The 23,237-nt window shown below is 35.4% G+C and overlaps 1 long non-coding RNA gene across 2 annotated transcripts in view; it reads right to left on the bottom strand.

The window, feature by feature from the left end:
• Positions 1 to 347: 347 nt before the first annotated feature.
• The window catches only part of LOC310898695, an 86,170-nt gene continuing 63,280 nt past the window's right edge, over positions 348 to 23,237 (bottom strand). Inside the window, exons 16-23 of one of the 2 annotated variants that reach the window (XR_014583549.1) lie at positions 22,674 to 22,813; positions 21,453 to 21,540; positions 20,606 to 20,812; positions 9,518 to 9,856; positions 6,141 to 6,327; positions 5,341 to 5,531; positions 3,555 to 3,775; positions 348 to 2,919 (exon numbers count right to left, since the gene is read on the bottom strand). This is a non-coding gene — a long non-coding RNA (uncharacterized lncRNA). Of the gene's footprint in view, positions 2,920 to 3,554; positions 3,776 to 5,340; positions 5,532 to 5,559; positions 6,328 to 9,517; positions 9,857 to 20,605; positions 20,813 to 21,452; positions 21,541 to 22,673; positions 22,814 to 23,237 lie in introns of those variants that run through there. The other variant, XR_014583550.1, reaches the window with a different exon arrangement.

The raw sequence follows: 23,237 nt of genomic DNA on the forward strand, positions 1-23,237 counted from the left end.
AGACACACCCACAAGGACCAATAACCTAGGGGTTACTGAATTATGCCCAAAAAATCAGACACTGAAAATATAATTGCTGTATATGAGATATAGGAACATTTCACTCAGTCTTAATCTTCTATTGCAAAGCACATTTCAGTGTGTCAGGCATGGGCTTATAGAGCCTGCCTGAATAGAAATGTATTTAATTGCTTTCTGAAATGATACCAAAGAGAATTATAAAAATACAGAGAAACCCTAGAAGAGCTATAGAACTTCAGAAACTGTTTAATAAGCAAACAGTTTATTCATAAACGTGCCATTTATACATTTAAATGCATTTTAAAGCTTGTCTCTTCTTTGGGGTAATAACGCTATTTTTATTTTCTTTTTCCTCAAGCAGCAGGTTTACACTTGTTCTCAAGTACTAAAAAAATGCTTTTGACTCAAAACATCAAGCATAAAATAATGAGCTTTATTTTATTTTGTTGTTGATTAAAAATGTAAAATATATGTACTTGACATAGTATCAACTATTGTAAAAAAAAAAAAAAGTAGTATTTCTTGAGGGATGTTCGCATGTTGCCATAGAATTAGTTTGAATGATATTCTGGTGTAGTAATACATTTGGAGCCAAAAGGGTTGTGCAATTATGTAGACAGTATGCATTAACCATGTTTACTGTGGTAGCCAAGGCTTCCACACTTCAGCTAGGGACATTTTTCTGCCTCTTCCATATTCTATGGCTGAAAACTATTTACTTGATTGGAAAGTTAAATAATAGTTCTGTCTTACATATTTTTCCCCCATTCACTTTCTGAAGATCAAATATAAGTATGCTCTGTGTTATGCTGACAAATGCTAAAAGTCGCCACTTTTCCCTCCGACTCCCCAGTCTTACAGAGTTAACTGTTTGTGTCAAGGGAGAAACAACACCACTTTTTCTTTTTAGAAGTGATATTTCAAAATTGCAAGGCCCAACTCTTTGAAGGTCCTTTCTTAAACAGTCTGGAAAGCAGTTTCTAGATCAATAAAATTTCTGGAGAATTTCATGTCTTCATTGTGTAAATTCACTCAAACAGAAAATACCAGCAAAGAACCTGGGGGATTAAAAGTGTATGAAGTGCTATATAGTTGCTATGTCATGCATACATGAGTCTTCTGTATGAAGACCTTACCACTTTACTGTAGTTTGACTATCACTTGTGCATAGCACTGAAGAATAAGTTAGAAATTTCCTCTGTAGATTAGAACCCAACCTACTGTTGTGTCTGGAGAGGTGTCATTTCTTGCTTTTTGAAAAAAAGCCTCTTATTTAGGTGCATCTAGATGCCCCTAGATTTAGTCTGAAGTTTGATCTACCCATGATCTGAACATATGCAAGCTTTCTTTGCTATACCAAATGAAGACCAAAAGCCTACTGGGGAGGAGAGCATGCTGGCACAGGATCAATGCTAAAATTTGCATGGCTCCCTGCTGGCTTGGGCTGTGAACAAAGTGACAGTAGCCTAGCTGTAAAACACCCGGATGCACTTTTCTGTTTGATTTAAAGAAAAATTCCTATCTTTATGGAAATCTTCAGGGGAAAAATAATAGTTTCTCTCTGAAATATAAGGACATAAAGCCAAAGACCTCCAGGCTGTATCAATGAAGTTCAAATATCTGATCAGGTGATTAATGCCAGAAAAAAGCTTTGTGTTTTAGAGAGGAAAGCGCCTGCTAATATTCTTTCTAGACACCAAGAACAAATATCTTGCCCAAGGACAAAAAAGATGTCTGTGGCAATACCAGAAAAATAGTCAAGATTTTATGTCTGGATTCTGGGCTTTAACAGTGGAGAGTCTTCTTTGTCTTTCTTATTCAATGTGACTAAAATATTATTTAAGAACTTTCAAAGTGATGTCTTCTGAAACATTAAAAATGCTAATAATTAATTTACAGTAAATTAAATACATTTCATACTGAATTTATTCAAAAATCATGAAGTTGGTTAAGATGTAGTTTGGTCTGTCTATGAGTCAGATTATATGGAGAGCAATAATATTCTCACTTGTCTTTCTCCCCTGCCTATCTACCTAAAGAGCAGCACAATGGGAAAAGCAGAGTGAAAAAAAAAAAAAAAAAAGTCTTTAGCTCTAGCCCCTATGTAAGGGGTGAAATCCTGAGAGATATTGGCCTGGTAGTGAGTACTTTCATTAGAGCAGGGCACAGCAAGGAGGCAGATCATATATTCTTTATCTTCATGCAGACTGGGGCAGCAAACCAGTTCTTTGCTTGGGGCAAAGCCACAGATGAGTCCAAAGCCAACAAAGTCCATCTGTCTTATGTATAACAGATTGGCCAAGTTCATAGTGCAGATTTACACCATGGGCTATAATAGTGATGAAAGACTGAAACATAATGCTACTCACTAGTTTAAAATTGCAACTTTCTTAAATATAAAAATGCTAAAATATTCCCACCCCCTCACCCCACACCCCACCCCCCAAGCATGGGAAAAAACAATCCAGGTGTAATCAAGGGCCACTGAAAAAGATGCAAAAGTTATCATAGTTTGGAATATGGTTTTCACCTTTGGATGCTCGGCCACAGAATCATGGTTATTCTTACTCTATTTCTGCCATTGTTAATCTTGTCATTTATCTCTGCAGTAACCTAACTCCAAAAGAGAAATAGAACGAACTTCTTTCTCAGGACCATCTTCTGAATAACTCCATGGACAAGAAAGATGGAGTTAAAAATTTTATGTTATTTATTGGCAACCAAAACAGGGCAGCTCATGGCAATAAATACTTCACTGTAAAGCCAAAGGAGATTGCCTATTTCTCTTCCACTTCAGTTTCAAGAGTAAAGGTCACTCCTGCCCTTGGATCTTCCCTGATTTAGTGGAGTTTTAGGAAAACTTCACTGTAACCTTGAAGTCTATGAAAACTCCAGTCCCTAGAAAGCAGGAATTTAAAGTCAGGTTCTTGTCATTAGCAGTTCTTATAGGAAAGATAAAATGCTAGAAATAAAATAAAATAAAGATAAAAAAACGCTCATTTTAAGTAGCCTGTCATTAAGGTTAAAGCACCTAACCTTTCCCATGCACTGAGTGGCAGCTACAATGTGTTTTTGTTTTCTAGTACCTGAAGGTGGCTGATTCCCCCTTTACCTCTACTCTAAGACTTCTGAACTATTTTGGAATTAAGACATTTTCCATGTTCAGCTACATAACAGCTGAGGATGGTTTATTTGAATATACTTCTAAGTAAATTCTGAGAATATATTTTAAAACATTGTCTGCTTTCTCCACTGCAATACACTTACATAAACTTACAGTTTTTATAATGCCATATAGTAAAATTTCTCTAATATTACCATATATTACAAAAATAATTGAGTCGGTAAAATTATATCTTACCACTTGTTTTTCTGTAAATGAAGAAAAGGGTCATTTTTTTAATATTATGATTAGTTATACAGTCTCTGGATATTTTGATTTTTTTCTGACATTCTTTCCTCATTTCTTAAAGTTTTTCACATTGTTTATGCCTATTTGGGCTCAGGACGGTTATTTCTGTAACTGAACTCACCATTCAGTTGAAGTCCAAATCTCATATTCCACATATGCAGCCCAGCAATCAAATCTTCCACAAAGCATCCGTGGTACCTTGGGTTGTCTTATATATTTTAATTCCTTCTCTTCTTCTTTTTTTAAACAACACACTTTCACTTTCTGTGGTTACTAGACTTCTCCTAAAGGCTTCTGTGACCATTTTCCTTAGCGTTATTTTACTGTCTGCTCCTACAGCACCTGAAATATCAAATAAATATCTTATATTCCACTTCCCGGCAGTATTACTTTCAGTACCCTGTCCCCATAGTTTCCACCTGTTTCTGACAATTAATTTCCTGCATCTGCTTTACTGGCAATCCTGCGGGTTTTTTTTGTTTGTTTATTTGTTGTTGGTTTTTTTTTTTTTTTTTTTTTTTTTAACTTAGCACTTTCTTCTTGCATAGGCCAAAATCCAGATGGCATTCCTCTATATTTCTAATGTTCTCCTTTGTCTTCTTTCTCATGATCTCTAATGAAGGCCAGACTTCCATAAAAAATGAGAAAATGGGAGAAATTATATCTAATCCCTGTTAGAAGCTGCTACCATTCAAGAAGACAGCTGCAGAAAGATACTACAAATGGCATCAACTAGATGGAGTCTAAGACCATGTGGACTGAAGGAGCAACCTATTTTTTCCTCTATATTTATCAGCTTTATTTCTCTAAAGATTTTTGTCTTTTTACCTCTTTTCTCTTTCCCATGGGATCACCTACCAACATCTGCTTCCTTGTGAGCCTATGTTCCATTTCTGCACTTATCCTCATATAGTAAGCTCATTTCTCTGCTGTATTTATCACCAGCAGACTTTCTGCCTTGACTCTGGGGACACAGATTTCTTTCTGGCATGATAAAATCTTCCCTGTTTGTTCCAAGATTATCTGTCAGTCTTGAATTGCTTGAACAACATTTTTACTCCTATACTTTATCTCATCCCCACAAGCTCACATCTATTTCATCCCCCACATCTGTAATCTTCAGACCTATTTATCTATGAGATCTACCAGGTGACACCTAATGTTAGATGTCACCCAAGGATAGCACACCTGTGGCTGTACTACATGCAGATTCTTCTTGTCTCTACCCCCTTTAATTTCTGTTGCTGTTACCTCACTTGTTGACGTTGTCTTCCATTTTATGTAAGCTAAAAGAAAATCAGAAAATCCTGGAAACACTATTTGTTAAAATGGTCCTTTTGCTGGTTGATATGTCTGTGAAACATTCTGCTTAGGTCAGGCTTTTTTCCTTTTTGAGCAACAGGGACAATTAACTCTCCATCAGCTACAATCAGAGATCTCCCTTAGCAAGGAGTCCTCTGTCCTATTACAAAATGCAGACTCAACAATCCCCAGCCAAGTTCTACCATCCTACCTACAGTCAATTTACTTCACTCCAGGAAAAGTGAAGCTCATCGAGGACAAGATACCTAAATGCACTTTTATTATTATTTTTTTTAAAGTATTCCTCCCCCTGCCCTGCCCCGCCCCAGCTCAAAGCAGAATTTTCTGTTTTTTAGGCTGTTTACTATCAGATTCTGTCAGTCTTTGATCAAAGCAATGAATTCTATTTACTGTCTCATGAATTATACTGAGCTTGACAAAGACTTTGTCAGAATTTGACAGACTCTACAATGAAAAGTATTGGGAAACTGCAACCAGAAAAATCTAGCAAAGCACTGGACAATCAAAAAAAAAAAAACAAAAACAAAAAAAAAAAAACACAACATACAAGTCTTTATCTGAACAATATAAACTATCCCACCCACTCTCACTGTTAGACTGTTTCATCTTCGAGTTCAACATGTATGATGTTTGCAGATACCCCATGCATGTTATCTTGCGTGACCTTGATTTGTAAACTGATGATTCATCCACTGCAGCATGATCTACTCACTGGCAGGTTAGCTGGCCTCTGAGTTGTCTACTGGTGGGGCAGTCTAACAGATTTCCTGCTTCCCTGGGGAAAGGATAATGGGAAATTAAACGTTTCTGAGAAAAGACCACCAAACCACCAAAAGAGCACTGCACCATGTGTTACATTCCAGCAGATTAAACCATGGGCTACTGCTAAATGTAGCTATAAAATAGGAAACCTTATTTATCATTTCCTGCTCAGATTTATAAGATGACAAAGAGAAGAAAATGACAGTAGGTCCATATGAAAGAAATTCAAGTGTGATATTTTTACCAGCCAAAAGAGGGCCACGATAGTGTGTTTGCAGTACGTCAAACCAAACTGAGCTGGAAGAGTTGCCACAAAGAAACGTGTATTAAAAATGAAAATCCATATTTTTCTATGTGGCAGAAGCTCTAGAATACTTTATTTATTAGAATTATTTCAGAAGATTGGGGCAGCTGAATGACATTGGCACCTCCTTAGTCACAGCAGGATTCTGGCATGCTGTTAGCATTAATATTAATTTTGTCTTTTACAGTGGGTAATTTTGTAAAAAAAATACATAAATATAATGATTTCTCTCTCTCTTTTTTATACTGAGATTTCTCTCTCTCTCTTTTTTTTTTTTTTTTTTTTTGCTGGTGGTGTGATCTGCTTTGTTTCACTTGCATGTATTCCTATCCAGCTCTAATGATGAATATACTTGGCTGTTGGCAGGTGTACATATATACTGTTGAGCTGGATGTGGAGTTGATCATTCTCTTTTCATGGTTATAAATTGAATTCTTCTGAGTGCATGTTGCAGTATTCACTTTTAGAATCCAGGGAGTGTTCTGTGACTCAGATTCCTTTGTATCTATTTGAAAAGAACAGAAATAAAGTGAAGACACAAAATCTAAACATTTCAAATTATAAGATTGAATTTACAACTTTTACCTCTATGGTTTGGATGCTTTAAAGAAAAGAAGTTTCCTAAAATTGCTGACACCTCTTTTTTGATAGCCAATGCCATTACAAACTTTATATTACTAAAAAGACAGAGGAAACTAAATAAATGTGATGCTTCTATTATTCTTAAAACACTAATGTATAAGTAATTATTTGGTCTACAAACCTACCATCAAGTGCAGTCTGTTAAAACTAATATTGTTCTGAAGAACGTATGCAGACTCTGGTCTTTGAACTTAGCTGAAGCAGTAAATGAGACTTTTCAAAAAGCCATTGCTATTTAACAAAAGCGTGAAATGTTCCCTTGATTAATTCTATGGGTTTTATTATTAAATTCAGCTGAAGCAGGATCACATTGGAGGGAAAAGGTCCTGTCACTTTGGTCAAGAGACAATGTAGAAAACTAGTCATAAATCTCACTTGCTATTTCTGTAACATTTTATATGACATTATTTAGTGTCACGTATACCCTATCTTATACCAGAAACAGTTCCAAGGCTGTTTTCCTGGGGCAGCCCTACTAGCTCAGTTTAATATAGTTGTACTGTTCCTCATAGTTAAATACTTCATAGAATCACAGAACGGTTTGGTTTGGAAGGGACCTTAAAGATCACGTAGTTTCAAAACCTTTTCCATGGGCAGGGACACCTCCCACTAGGCAGAGTGCCTTTTAAGTATGCCATCCCAGGTGTGCTGTATTGACATTACTTTCTCCAGGGAAAATGTATAAAACTATGGATGAGTTTCTGAGGGCAAAAGTCCTCTCAAGAATGTAGAGAAGATTAGAGAAAGAAGCAGGTGCATGAAAGACATCATAATGCATTTCTGACAGAGTGATGATGACAGCTTTCTGAATGCTGTCAGATAGAGAAATATTTGATGTCATCAATAGGCATGCAAGGAAGAAAAATGCAGATACAAGGGGAAAGAAGTGGTTGAGGGAATAGAAGTCATTAAAGGGATTTAGGTGAGGCACATGGGAAAGCACAATGGAAAAGACAGAGGGAGTTGGGCTGACAGAGAGAAAAGAAAAAGGCATGTGCCTGCAGATAAATAAGGGTAGGACAGTAAATAAAAGGACTGGACTTTTATTGAGGAACAGCTATAAGACCAGAGTATCATAATTAAAACTATTGGGAAACAGAAAAGTTAGAAAAGATAAATCCTGAATGCCTCCATCTATGCAAATTTTGTACTAGTGAGTGGAAGTACCAAGAGTAACTTATTATTCCTCACTCACATGCAGACTGCAGGGTAAAAACAGAGGAATCATATTAGAGAAGGTTTAATTTATTTACAAGTATTTGTTACTAAGATTTGATACTGTAACTAGAATATTTAAATTATTGGTGGTTTCATTTTAATTACACGTAGAAAAATATAAAACAATCTGGTTTTGAAAACCTGTGAGTGGCAGCGGTATGGAAAACAAGCAGCAGTAGCAGCAAGTACTAAAATTTGCACAGGTTTATAGATTTCTGGCTTCATTAAAAGCGAAATACTAGCTTCATCAGTGTTGGGTTTCCTAAGTAAGAATATTTGCTCAGATTTTCAGTGCAAGGCCAATCTACCCAGACAGCATCTGATTGTCTCTTGAAACCACAAAGATGAGAGGTATAAAGAAAGTGGAAAGTAAAAATAAATAAATAAATAAATAGCCCAAACTTACACCAGACACAGACTTTTAGATAATTTAACTCTCACTTGTATGAATATCAAGAAAATAACCAATGTTAGTATGTGAAAATAGTAGGACTAATAGTTAACACTAATCTTTACAGGTTTAGGGCAGGACTATGAGGAACAATAAATGGCTTTTGTAGTTGATTAAATATTAATACACAGATGAAACATTTAATAATCTCACATGTTCATTACAACTATACTCCACTACCTTGAACACACTTCCTGACTGAAAAAGGATAACACAAGGAGATTAAAAAAAAAAAAAAAAAAAGAATATTTCTTCTGTTAAAAGAATGGTGTTGCCTAACCTTACTGATGATCCTCTTAAAATATTTAGTATATTTTGTGAAACATGGTATGTCGAACTAGCCTCCAAAAGTACAAAGAGCACTTTCATTTCAGCTCAGGTTTGCTCTGGTCTAAGAGGTGCAGTTTGCAAAAGGCCCAAGATATTGGGTATAAAGATAGGTAATGTTACATCTCTTCTTGAAAGGGTTCTATCACCAATCCACGGGGCTGATGTTGATCAAATATATCATACATGTTTTATATGTCTTTTCACAGGTGCCATCCCTGTTTGTTTGTTTGTTTTTTTTCCGTTGTTAAAGCCTTTTCCTGAGGCTTGTGCCTATTGGTATTTCAATTGCATTTTAACAGGTAAAACTAAATTATCTTGAACTTACCAAAAGCACTGCAGCTTTTAATGTATCTGTGTAATAGATTGTATGGATTCTTACAGAGGAATAAGAAGCAGCTGGTTCTATTCTATAAGGTGAGTGGGTTTAGAGTTTGGGATCAGAGGTTTGATTCCCAGCTGGCTGATTTAAACAGGCTTCCAGCACAGAAATTAGCTTACCTACAAGTGTAAAACTCTACAAATGGACAGGCTTTCTAGGAGGCCATGAGTAAAAGAGTGTTCCTTTAGCAAGACAGCAAGGGCATTTATGCTGATGTGAAGGAGGGCAGAAAGTCTCTCTGTTCTGTTCTTCAGTGCATTGAGCAAAAGAGACCGTGCCAGTGTGTCTGCCAGTAACTTCTGGTCCTGGCTGGCAGAAGGTACCACCAAACTATGACATGAACATGGAGACAGAACATAGCTGCATAAACATTTAAATAAATACATAAGTTCTCTTTCACACTCGTTCATCTGGCTGTCCTTAAAAAATCTGCATTCTAAATGTTAATGAAACACCAACTTTCTGACATAGAAAGCGAATTTTGCAACCTAAAACCCACAGATAACAGCATGATTTTGCTACAGTTGCAATGTCAGTTGCAATGTCTTTCTTTAACTGGAAACCATATTGGGTCTCTATATTACAATCTTCCTGTCAAACATAATTATATTAATGCTGAGAATCAGATGGCAACACCTCTCCTGAAAATATATTCTCACCTTAATAACCACTTACTCTTTGGTGTGCTCTGGTGTAGCTGAAGTGTTGTGGTTCTCCACTGTCAGAAAACCCTGATGCTGCAAATTCTGTGCAAATGGCCACTATGTGTGTTCAGCCCATTTTCACAGCTCTTTGGAGTAAGTGACATGGGACACACCAGCCATACTGCTTCTGGGTTCATCAGCACTGGTTGGCTTTCTGTATGATGGACCATCACAGGCATGACCCAAGAGCCACCCAATACAGGACGGGGATCACAGTGGGATGCTCTAAATGTTTTGGGGTTGATGCGCTAAATAATTTAAGTCAGAGCTGTCTGTGATTCAAGCTACGCTTTCCCTTTCACCACATCTCCTGTAAAGACAAGGAAATTAATTCATGATATTTTAGTTAGAATTAAGACTACAATTAAGTGATTAAAATTACAATTATTTCTTAAGCATATCAATAAGAATGGCAATTAACATAATGAAAAGTACTTTAAGAGATTAAAATAATAACAAAAATAAAAACTGTACACATAAAGAGACAGCAAAAATTGGTTATAATGAAAGTCAAATTAGAATATAATTGAGTTTCCGGAAGTCTGAATGTGACTTATCACAAGAAGTTTTTTTGACATTTGAATATGTGTTTCCATTTAACAATCAGCATCCATAATTGCACATGGCCATTTAAGTTCATGTGAGCTTAAAAAAAGAATCACGTTCCTAATGTAAAATTAGCTAAACTATGTGGAGAGCCTGTTTTGCCTTCAGAACTGGCTGGAAAAACAATCTGTCAAGAGTTTCTTGATTTCCAGAGATGTGTTTAGCTCCAGGGGGTGCCTTTGTAAAATGTCATCTACTGGGAATGTGATAGCTCAAGATAAGGATTTACATTAAGAAAAGAAGGATGTAACATTTAGAGACCATTGATGGAAGTGCTAACTGGATATAGATAAAAACAAGTTACATGTGTCTTTGCTAAAGAGTCTTTTCATTCATGATTACTTTTTCCATTTTTTTCCTGACAGAAAAAAATCTCTAGGTTTATTTGATGTGCAGCATAATTTCTTTATATTACAAAGCCATCAAATCTTTAAAAAAAAAAATAATAAAAAAATTGAAAAGCAACATTTTTGCTATTTAAAAGAAACTTTGCATTCTCCCTTTAGTTTCCACAAAACTTGCCTGAATCAGCAAGGCATAATGTTAAGATTTTGTATATGCCTTGTTCTGCAGAAGGTTTCTCATGGTGCCCTCCTCCTCATATATAAAATCATTGTAATGTTTATAATTTACTGATGTCACATCTGGCATAATAGCCAAAACTACCTTCTCACAGAACATCTAATTCCCTGCCAGAAAAGGTGAAGAAATTGTGTTTCTGCTATGTACACCAATATGCACAGTCCATTTAGTGAACATATATCTGGATGTTAAATGTCATCACATAAATTAAATGAAAAATAAATATATATATATAAAAGGTACAGTATTGCTAAGTAAAGTTAATTCAAGATGAAAGTATCTTCTTGAAAAATAAGATGTACTTAGAGAGATGTCTAGTGTAACAATCAGATTTATGCCAAACATATGAAATAGAGAATGTTTTTTTCAGGTTTTGTTAAAACATGAACACTGGCAAGATTGGAATAAAAATGAGAATTGCTAGAAAGATAGAAATCTGATAAGCTCATCAACTACAGTAACCTGTCAGCACAGAATTACATGGACATTCTTATTCACATCAACAATAATGAAATATTGGTCTCTCTACTGTAAAAGTTTATCATGGAGGGTATTATAACATTGTTACAGTGATAGCAATATCACCGTAGTGTAATGAACTTCTAAACCCAGAGCTATTAGATATCTGATTTTATGGCACTTGGCAGAATAAAAGAGCAAGTATTACATAACAGATGCCAATCCTTTTTATCTTGAGAGCTAAAATGTAATGATGTAACTGAGCAAAAGCAGCAGAAAAATGCCACACAGGTAATTTTAATGCTTTGCTAGACTTGAAGCTAATAGGAAATAGCTTTTTTTTTTGGGGGGGGGGGGGGGAGGGGATGTTTTTTGACAAAACTGTCACATGCAGAACAGCTGGAGTATGGAATCCAACCAGACACAGAATTCCAGAGCCAGAAATGTGTTAGCTCTGTAGTGAAAATGTACATTATTTTTAATTTTTACAAGTCAGACCTTTATCTAAAAACTACTTTAAATAATGGAAATGCAAGAAGTCATATTCATAAATACATCTGCACACAAGCTTTTTTTGTTCTTTAAATGCAATTGATACAATTATTCATGTACATTAGTACTTCCAGAATCTGTGGTTTAGGATAGTTTGCTTTTTTTTTTCCCCTTTTCTGTCCTCTTAAATGATTTCAAAGTCACATTTAACCTGGGCCCTGTCCACCCAATTTCAAAAACTTTGACTCTCAAAGCCTTCATTCAGCTGCAACATATGCCAGAAAACAATAAACTCTACGGTGTTGCAGTTTTTGTGGCTTAAGATTGTCACAGACCAACAGATTTTAGTCTGGGCACAGGTCTGGAGCACAGAGCAAGAAGGTGCCTGATTTATGCATAAAAGACAGAAGTCTCAGAGGAGAGCTGTTTGCCCATCTTTTCTCCAGCTATTTAAGTTCTCCTATGACATGTGGAAGACATGCATCTAGTTCTGGCTTCCCTCTGGTGAAGTTCAAACCCATATTACTCACCTCTTGGAAGAGACACATAAAGACTACCCTCTAATGGGATATTGAAGCTCATACACCACTCAGGCTAGATTCCACTTAAAACCCACTACAGTAGCTCAGTGCTTTTAGGTCTCTTCTAATATATGCTGAAGATCAAACCCTACATTTCATATTAATATATTAATATACAGATTTTCATTTATTCCTGTGAAGTCATCTTGATTTCCTAATTAATGTCAGTTCATGCTAAATAATACATTACTGTGTTTTAAATAAATGGTTGTACTTTTGTGCCAAAATACCCAAGATTATGGGTTATCCAACAGTCTTTCAAAGCCTATGGAAAGCAAGATCCCTGAAATCTTTAAAACAAACAAACAAACAAAACAAAACAAAACAAACAAAAAACATACTGAGAAGAAATATACAGAGATAGATGAGAAATTAAACTGTCTAAAACACATTGAAGACAACCCGATGTTAGGATATGATTTAGCATACATAGCTAAATATAATGCACTGTTGAATTAATACATCTGCTTTTTTATTGAAGACCTTAGTTTGTAATGAAGTTGCTTTAAATAAAATATTAATTCTTTAGAGAATAGTTTTATACCAAAACTTAACTCAAACGTTAATTAATTACTCTGTTTTAAAAGAAAATTACTGATTACATTATTTCTATATATTTATGTATTTATATATACATATATTGCAAAATATAATTCCAGACCTGAAAGTGAACATGTGCAAAAGCAGTATTTCATAACTAAATCAACAGGCTAATTTATTACCAGCATTCAGCCAGACAATTCAATTTCTTGCACATTACTTATTTTCTCATAATATTCTTCCCAGATATCAGTCAGATCCCATATTTATTCATTGAGTTTTGTGGTATTTGATAAGTCAGTGATTTCTCCATTACAGTAAAATGAAAAACAAATTTCTTAACTTTTAAAATTTCATCATATTCCTCTTGGCAGAATTATATACTGAATACTTTGAAACCTTTAAAATAATAATCATTAAGATTTAACTCCTAGATACATCGGAAGTGAACCCTTTATCACTGCATTTTATCAGCTTCCAGACAGTGCCTTTTCAGACTGCCTGACAAAACATCACATTTAGAACTGCAAAAGATTGAGACCCTGGAAATATTTTCTTCCTCTCATCCAAGGTGCATGGGGTCTTCAGTAAAAATTCAACCCTAGTATAAATAATTCCAGAACTGTTTCCCAGTATGTTATGGTTTCAAGTATAGGAAAGATATATGTTTGTTCCTTGTTCCACTAGGGTTGGGGGGAACGTCTCCAAACAAGCCTTGTAAAAGTTCAGTTACAAAGCAAATCATGCTGCCTCATACATCCTCCACAGGGATGGCAATTATTCACAAATTGGTTCTCTGGCTATGTTTTACAAGACTTTCAGTTTGGTTACATAACTTCTTAATTATGTCCTCAGAGGTAGGGAGTGTGCTTTACACAAAAGCCATTTTGTCTTCAGTTCCCCCATCCAGCTGAAAACCAAGTTTTTCATGTGATGTGTCTCTCATATGCTCCCAAACACTGAATTTTACATCTGGGTTTTATAACACTGTATTGTTTCCACTTCCACACCTGACCTGTGTATGTAGAACTGCTGTGAAAACTGTCTCTTCACAGCAGTCATTACTAGGGGGAAACATTTGTTTTGCAATAGTTTTCTTAGCAGAACCTAAGAGCTTGTCTCTGTGCTGGGAGAATTTGCTGTACCTCCCAAACCTTGCCATGGATCAACCCACATTCAACTATTAACATATGCTAATTCCAGCTGCTTTGGCCAGTCAGGTGAGAATTCCTAATGAGAAATTCAGAAGCGGAAGCTTCTTAAACCATCTCCCAGCCACAATTAATGCTAGTCCTTTTAAAGCTGGCAGTCCACTTTCAGCAGTCAGTTCAGCTGTTAAGTTCAATCTTGCCCATGAAATACAGCAAAAACTTTGCACAGTCAGACACACATTTCTGTGGAGCACATGAAGCACAGTACAAAGCCCCGATCCACATCAGTTATAACTTCAGCCTAAATGTAAGCAGGTTTTCCTTGCAGATCTATCATGCACAGAAATGCTATTGTAGGCTTTAAACAGTTACATGCTTTTAGAAAAGACATATTCTAATTTGTTCATAATATTATGTGAAACCACTTTTTTCTAGCTTTCTCAATTTTTGATTAACTGTTGAATAAAAAAAATAAATTAAAAAAAAAAAGTTTGTTTTCCATTAGTTTAGTTTGACTTGAAACACACACAAAAATGTGCAGGTGTCACATGCAGCTATCTTTACTCTCTCTTTACCTGGGCCAATTAAACAAAATTTGCGACACAACATCAGTGTCATTGTGACCACTTAGGCCAAGCATCAACAGATATTTCATGGGAGCAAACCCTGCACTCATTTAGAAAATTCACAGATAAAGCTGTTGCATGTGATAAAACAATGTGCTGATGTTCAACTCCTTCAGCAGACACAGTGGTGAATGGTAAAATAGTCTCAAAAATATTATTTTATGGTATTAATATTTTCTATAATCATTATCTCAATTTATTAAAGAAACAAAGCAGAACTACAGCAAAACTGTTCTTCCCTTTATAGGCTTTTAGTAATTTTCCTTGGGCATAACAACTTATTTGCTTGAGTCTAATTTTTGATGGATTCTGGACTAAAATCACTTTATCACATAAGCAATTCATTATATGACTCATAGTGCACTCATTTAGGGTGCAAAAAGGTCATGATTTTTAGTTTCCAAAGAAAAACACTACTAGCATGCTTGTTGTAATCAATAAAGGCAGTTTAATTAAAATTAAATCTCTAGCACAGGTGAGTGTGTACTTGACAAATGACATTTAGAAATGTGCTTTAGTTTATCTACAGATAAGCGTATCAAAGTTGTTTTTCATAGTTTGAATGCAAGAAAACAGAAGAAATTGGATCTTTTTCTTTTAACTAATTATAGAGAGAAGATATAATGTTGATGTTCATCCTGAAATCAATATAAATCTGGTTAGTAATGAAGTTGTTAACAGTAATGGGAGATTTGGAGCCATGGAAATGTACCGTTAGCTATTTTATGACCAGGGAAGTTCTCTTATTCATTGACCTATCAATTATATATATATAGACATAAAGCATAGATTGCACATCAGGTTGGGCATCAGCTTTCTAAATCTAGTCATAAGGTTTTTTTTTCTTTTCTTGCGTTGCTGAGGCCATTATTCAGTTGGTATAATCTTTTTCCAGTGAACAGTTATTGAAATTTGCAGATTTTATAGCAATGCTTTGCTGATATGGCAGCTAGATAATCTCGTGTGTGTATGTTCACATTTATGTATTGATGAGAGGATTTATTTAAAAAAAAACAATAAAAAGAAATTCTATAGTCCTTCAGATTTGCTTATTAGTGTATTCTTATTCTGAATGACTTCTCATAATGGACATTATAAACGATCTTGGCAGTTAACTAGGAAATGTTAATCAAGGGTTTTAATTAACAAGCACCTACAAATTGTCCAACTTGTTTAATTTTTAGATAACCATCTTTCTGATTTAATTATTAGAACTGTTTTTACCAACCACTCAAAGACAATGTATTGCTTACTTAGTTTTATATACTGTATTATCAACGATTTTTCATCATTGTAGTAAATAATAATAATTCTATGTATAGAACATCAGTTTAGTGGTCTATTAAAAAACTCTTAATAGTTATACTTTCAAAGTATCTGTTAAGTATCACAAATCTTAATACGGAAAAATTATGCATGGAGAGAAAAGTCTTGTGGGCCTTGCTGCAGCCTTGAGAAGATTACATTGGTAACACATGGGGAAACAGAAAATGTCAGATTTAGAGCTCCACTTGTTAGTACAACATAAACCATCTATGCATTTTTTCCAAGAGTGTTGAAGGAAGAGTTCCTATCAGAAAGAGAGGGTGTCACTCTCATCACACAATTAGCACACCCTGGTAGTATCCTGTCCCATAATGAGCATTAGTGTCCTATTATTCCTGTCTTACAGTTCCTGTCGTTAGTTTACAATCTGGGCTCCAGACTAGATGGCAGTCTAACTATTTTCTTACTGGTCTTTCTATTTTTTGAGGCATTTAACTGAGGACTGCCTACAGAATATGTCATTATTATGGGAAAACATGGGATGAGAGAACAGAACAGGAGAGAGACCCCGTTCTCCTGCCATTTAAATTATACACTGCTTTCAAATCAACAGGAAGTCTAAGTTGTTTAGACAAGCTCTTGGGACAAATTTATATATCCCAGGCATAGAGCAAACCAGGATTAGAAACATATGCAGTTAATTTAAACTACTGAGCTCTTCTCTTCCTCTCATCACCAAAAGCAGATTTTGTTCTGTGCTGTTAAGACATGGGAATGGGCTTTACCAATGCCAGCATGACATGTGCGTATGGCCATGTCTGCACTGAAAAGTGCATCCTCCCCTGGGAGGGCATAGACCCTGGTCTTCCTCTCACATAGTGCAGACTGGATTCAGTCTTTTATGAAAGCTTTGGAGAACACAAATCAATCCTGGTCTGGTCCAGCCCTCATCTGGGTGCCTGTGGCCCCAACAGGTTGTAATTCTTTCTTTTTCTTTACATTTTCTTTGCCACACTACAACTTACTGAGCAGGGGAAGTGGAGGGGGAGATGTTAATCTCTTCTCCCTGGTAACCAATGACAGGACATGTGAGAATGGCACAAAGCTGCACCAGTGGATATCAGGAAAAATGTCTTTACTGTGAGGCTGGTCAAACACTGGAGCAGGCTTCCTGGAGAGGTGGTTGATTCCCCATACTTGTCAGTGTTGAAGAGGCATTTGGATAATGCTGTCAATAACATGCTTTAACTTTTGGTTAGTCCTGAAGTGGTCAGGCAGTTGGACTAGATGGTCTTTGAAGGCCCCTTTCCATTGAACTATTTTGTTCTGTTCTATTCTACTAAATTTTATTTTCTGTTCAGCTTGTTACATCTGTGTTGTAGTTATGTACAACAGGAAATTGAGAGTTTACTACAATTCATATCATGGGGTGTGACATGAGGTACCTTGGTGGGCACATGTATGAATGAGTCAAAGGTCTATTGGACAATTTTTGGAGACCTGTGAAGGTCAGGCAGAAAGAGACCCTGACATAGCTTGGTCATCATATCTATCTCAGACACTGGGAGAACCAAACCAGTCCAATGCCTGGACTTTGCCCCAGAGGAGACCACTTTCTTCAGCCAAAAGGGAACCCAGGGACAAAGTAACATTTTTCTAAATATCAAAGGACTAAAATTACATTTCCCAACTCTTTATGTTATTATTTACACCTTTTCTGAGTAGATGCAAAATGCTACATAAACATAACTTTTTAAAACTCCTATGTTACATAGGTGTAAACGATTCCCAACAGAAGCTTGGCATCAAGCAGTGGACACATTGCACAGAATGAAACAGAAGAGCTTTTATAAATAAATTGTTGAAAAGAATTTAACAATCCAATGTGGACCAACAACGGTACCAAACAGAGCTATAATTTCTTTACTTAGTTTAAAAGGATCATATTATGAAAAATACTCTTCCATAGTGTCTACTAATCTTTTAACTGCATCTTACTGAAGTTTCAGCACACCCACATTCTTAAGATTGTCTATGGATGTACTATTACTTTTATGGCTACAACGACAGTTTTTTGTTGTTGTTGTTGTTGTTTGTTTGTTTGTTTTCTTCTTTTGCATCAGACAGAGCTCTGGACTATTTAATTGAGTTTTCAAAGAAGAGGTGTAGATTGGAATAGATAAATCTCCACAGTACCCAAATCTGAACTGCTCACTTAAAAAGAAAGAACAGAGGGAATTTTTGAAACTCTCACAGCTGTCTAAAATCAATGCATGGAGCAGATTTCTGGAGTGTGGGGTGAGATGGTGTGCACTGAAGAAAGAGAGATTTGCAGGTGGCACAAATCTCTATACCACTAATAGAAGTGAATCCAAGGCAATTTTTTGGGAAGGGAACATGTATTCAGATCATCTTAGAGGAGGAAATTGAATATAACTCTCCTGCAGGCTAGAGGTAGGTGTTGAAATTCTAGGAAAAGGTGGGATTTGATGCACTCCCATGTCTTCATGATTTTTAGTGTTTCCAGCATTCTTTTGATAGTCTTGCATTACTGCCTAGTTAATGAGGTGTCTAACTATGAATGGTGGGTGTCGTCAAATTTTTTGAGACCTAGTATTCAAACACCACATCACTGGCATTGTGACGGCCGATTCACAGTTATGGATTAGTCTGGAAACTGACTAATTTTTGAAATATATTTTTTCAGTGCTGGGTGCATAGAATGTGGTCATTCAGGGTTTCTCTTCATCAAAAAGACACAGATTCATTGATATCCTTAGGAATTCCCACGAGGCCAAATGAACTAGAAAAAGTCTGTACATACTTCTGCCATAAGATAGGACAATAACTTATAGAAAACACAGACTTCAGTGAAATAGAACTTACAAATTATTGGAGACAAACACCTACTAAAACGGAACAGCCACCTTTTTTTTTTTTTTGGTGTGTGTGTGTGTGTTTGTTTGTATCTCAATACAGCTGCAATCAATTTCATTTTGTTTTCTTTCTCCTAATAGCTAGGAATATGATTATCCCTCAGAGAAAATCTTTCAATCAAACCACATAAAAGCACTTCGTCTGAGACACTGGTGTCTATGAACTATTGTATGAGCATGTTAATGTGCTTTTGTAGCAATAGATAAGGATAGAAGTGTGTGGTCAGAGAGGCCAGAGTCGTTTATAAAGATTCTTTGGGGACTAAGAAATAATCTATTCGTTAACATAAATCACAAGCTGATAAACTGAAAATAAAATCTTCTTCACAGGAATGAAGAAATCACCAGACATCAATGGAATTACACTTGGTGCACTTATGTATAATTTAATAGACAATAAGGAATGTAGTAATTGATTCTGGAGAGGATGAGATTTGTCCAGATGAATCTTTTAAAGACAAAAGTATATTTCACCCCATTAATATCCCCAACAGCAGAGCCATGAGCAGAGGAAAGCATTGAAATAAAGATAAGTTTGAAGAACCTCAGCTCAGGATAGTTTAAGAAATTCATAGCAGTGCTGGTGTAGTATTTTTGTGTTTTTCTAGCAAAACTCATTTTCTTACTCTTTTTAAATGTTCTGTTTAATCATAATTGCAATAGTCAATTAAAAAAAAAAAAAGAGAGAGAGAACAGAAATAACGTGATTTTCCTATCCTTGATGTTTAGAAGTCACTGCTGCCCACATATGTTGTTTTTCCAGTTTATTTGCCTTTCTTTATGAAAGCAGGGATTTCCAAAATAAATCTCTAAGTGTATTTGCTTCTCTGGAAAATAAAATCTTCCCTCTCTTAAATGGAGTCTCTTTCTGACTCCCTTGTGAAAATATTCTGTGGGTCTCAGATCAACTCAGTATGAAAAAAATTAGCCCTCACCCTTTCTAGTCCAATTTGTCAGACCAAATATTTTTCTGCTGTAATGAAAGCTAATACAAGACTAAAATCCACATTTAATCAGCTAATATAAGACTGAAACCTGATATTAAATAAACTATATGGAAAGAAAAATCTACAAAGATATTGACACCAAAGTCTGGTGTGATAGATAAGTACTGTAGACTAGTCTACTTGAACTGTGCCAAACTGATTTTTTAATCCAATATTAGATTCTAGAGAAGCATTTTTTTCCCTACAGTTTCTCCCTTTATCACCAAATATTTATTTCTCATTCCAATCCTATTTAGTGGACAGAAAAATACCTCCAGGTATGCAGAAGCTATGTATTAATGAATCACCCACTTCTCTGCACAGGGAAAAAAAGGCACTGAAGTACAGAGTTCACAAAGCTGTAGAACTGCCTAAATGGGATGTTTAATGAATGCCATGGATATGGGTGTTTCCTATGCCTTATTTGTAAGAGGTATCTGAGAAAAAATGGCTGTTTGCCTCTGCTTCTGATTCACAAACACAACTATAGTTAATAATTTTCCAAATTTGCACACCTTGGCTAAGACTACTTTTCATAAAGGAAAAAAAAAAAAAAAGAAAATTCACTTGTCAACTCAATAGCAAAATGGTTAGGAAATGCAACAAAAATACTTAAGACATAATCCTTGCTCTTTCAGAGTCTTGGACCTGTTTCTGGGGTTGGATTATATACAAGTGCACCCATGCCATGTGTATCACACTAAAATTTACAGGTAATCAGCAAATACCCCAAACTTCTCTGTTTTAGGGAGAGACAAACTGTCACTCTGACTTAGTGAACATGTACTTATGAAATACAAGTATAAAAGATTAAGACTTACACTTCAACTGTACCTGCATTAAGGGTTCAAGGACTCCCACAGGATGAAGATAGCATGGGTTTCAGGTCTGTTGTGCTAGATGAGGCCGTGTGCTGGTATCCCATAGTCTGGCTATCGGATATTCTCTGAATCGCTGTCTTTATTCCTCTCTTTTGTGAGGTGTGATTGAGTACTTATTTTCTCAGAGGATTCACTAGATCGGTATGAACTTTGAGATAGGCTGAAGAAATTGATTCAAACATAGGATTATTTATGAAGAGATTCCTTGCCACTGCCAAGCCTGATGTGTTTCTTTTAACAAGTGTGCAGTCATAGGTGGATTTTAATAGCATAGATTTAGATATTTTTTTTGCCTTTCTGGTACACAACTGAATTGGATTCAGTGACTAATTTAGTTACCCACCAAGGTCCTTTCCTAAGCACATCCCAGTTACTTTTTTCACATTTAATTTACCCCACAGCTGACAATGGACTAAAAATCTAGAAAACCCCTTACTCATTTTGACTGTGAAAAAAAAGTAGGTGCATTGAGGTGCATAAACTTGACCAAACCTTTTATGACATGCTGCTTTAGTAATTCCACCTTAATCACGATCTGTCCTATTCCTCATGAAAATGATATGACAATCATTAGCTGTTGGCACGCAATCAGTTTTGCAGTCTATGGAACTGTATTAGCAGAGAAGTGATGGTGATTTTATTTTTGCTTTTTGCTCTCCCCAAATATTCTTCCAGATTTGCCTCCAGCATTCTTGCTTCTCAGAATACAACATTTGAAAATACAGTTTTGAGATTTTTCTCTCTCTTTTGTGCCCCAAAGATCCATATGTTTATAACACTTTTGATTTCTTTTTCTCTACCTTTGTGAGATGAAAGATTGGCTTTCTTGAGGTTTCTGTGAGTCTAATCCTTGAATCTTGAAGGTCAATTCTTCTGTCCAGTTTAAGACTACAAAACAGACAGTTCCATTGATAAATACTTTGTAGATAAAATGGTAAGCCTTATAGGTTGGAATAGATGGGAACAGAGCATTATACTTTTGACTAAAGAGAAGAAAACGAAAGCAGTTTGGTGTTAACTTTTTGACAATTACTCTTTCCTGCCTGGTAAGTGTTACATTCTCTACACTAGAAACAAGATAGCATGATAGGAAGGATGTGATTTTACTGGTAACAATAAAGATCATAATAAAATAGGAAAAATTCTAAATAGCTATTTCCATATTTAAAAAGAATCATATACCCAACATATAATTACAGAAACACTTGGAAAAATAAAGCCAGTTAATTAATATAGAAATATTGTAATCTGCCATGTAAATACTTTTCAAAATAATCCCACTTGTGAACCAACTTCTTTACAGTCAATGAGTTTGTCTACTGGAATATAATAACGATTCTAGCTGAAGCAGCTTACTTATTATGAGGTATTGCTGCATTCTGAATACCAAGTATAATAAAAGAAGATTTAGCCTTGGGCTGTTACTGCACAGTCATCGTAATTTTGTCACAGTATACACATACATTAAATTTGTTAAAGTCTTCAACACCTAAAAAAAGAAAAAAAAAAGAAAAAAGGAAGAACAAAACTATGAGAGGAATATGAAGAATCATAGAAAATGATGTTTGTTTTCCCAAATGTTGATCTGCAAATTGTTCCAAAACAATGCATTTGTTTCATTTTTTATTTTACTTTTTTTCCTTTTGAGGTGTAGATGTAGTCTAAGCATTATATACCCTTTAAGTTAAAGTTAATATTTGAAGTTAGATTTTGAACTGAAAAGTGACGTGGAGTTAAGAGAAAATTATACCATTTGCTTCATAGTGTTTAGAGGACAGAAGTGGTAAGATAATCAAAGACAGAAAAAAAGATCTTTCTTTTTTACAAACAAGGATTGACCTTTCTGTATATCAGATGACAATAACCAGGCTTTGCAATAAGCCCATAAGAATGAAAACAACTTAAACTCACCCTTGTCAAGACTAAGATAAACTTTTAAAGAAAGAAAAAAGAAAATAAATAAAATAAAACCAGAGTTGAATTTCAGCATGTGTATCAGTAACATCAAAATCATTACTGACCTTTTTGATGGTTAGAAATTCAGAATGTTACTGCAAATTTCAGTCTTAAAACAGCCTTTATAGGAGTACTCCAATTTATTTCACAGATACTAGTCCCAAGTCATGTCTTCGGAATTCTAATGCGGCTCAGGAAACAGGATCTGTAACAGTAATATGATTTTATTAAATTAGGCTACATTTGGGTTGATAAACCTAAGTTAATAATTTGTCTGTAACCAGCCTGAGCTCTATATGGAAGCATTGCATTTTTCAGCTGTTCCCTTTAGTTTTCTGGGAGGCCTCTCCATGACCCACTGCTGCTTTGTCAGGACAGAGCTCCCCAGAATACTGAAAACAATCCCAATAAGAATTTCCTTTTTCTACTACATAATTTTCTTAGAAATAAAAAACTATGTTTTATTCTCCTGGCCTGAACCCCATGGGCCATACCCCTACAACAGAGCCCAGTTCATAAAGCTCAAGTCCTAAGTTTTAGTGCCAAATCAAAGACAAGTTTATTCTTTCATATCCTTTAAAGTTCTGTTTTCCCTGAGTTTTACTCCCCATACAGCTCAGCACTTGATA

The sequence above is a fragment of the Anser anser genome, assembly GCF_964211835.1.
Source record: "Anser anser genome assembly, chromosome: 4".
In the NCBI taxonomy this organism is placed as follows: domain Eukaryota; kingdom Metazoa; phylum Chordata; class Aves; order Anseriformes; family Anatidae; genus Anser; species Anser anser.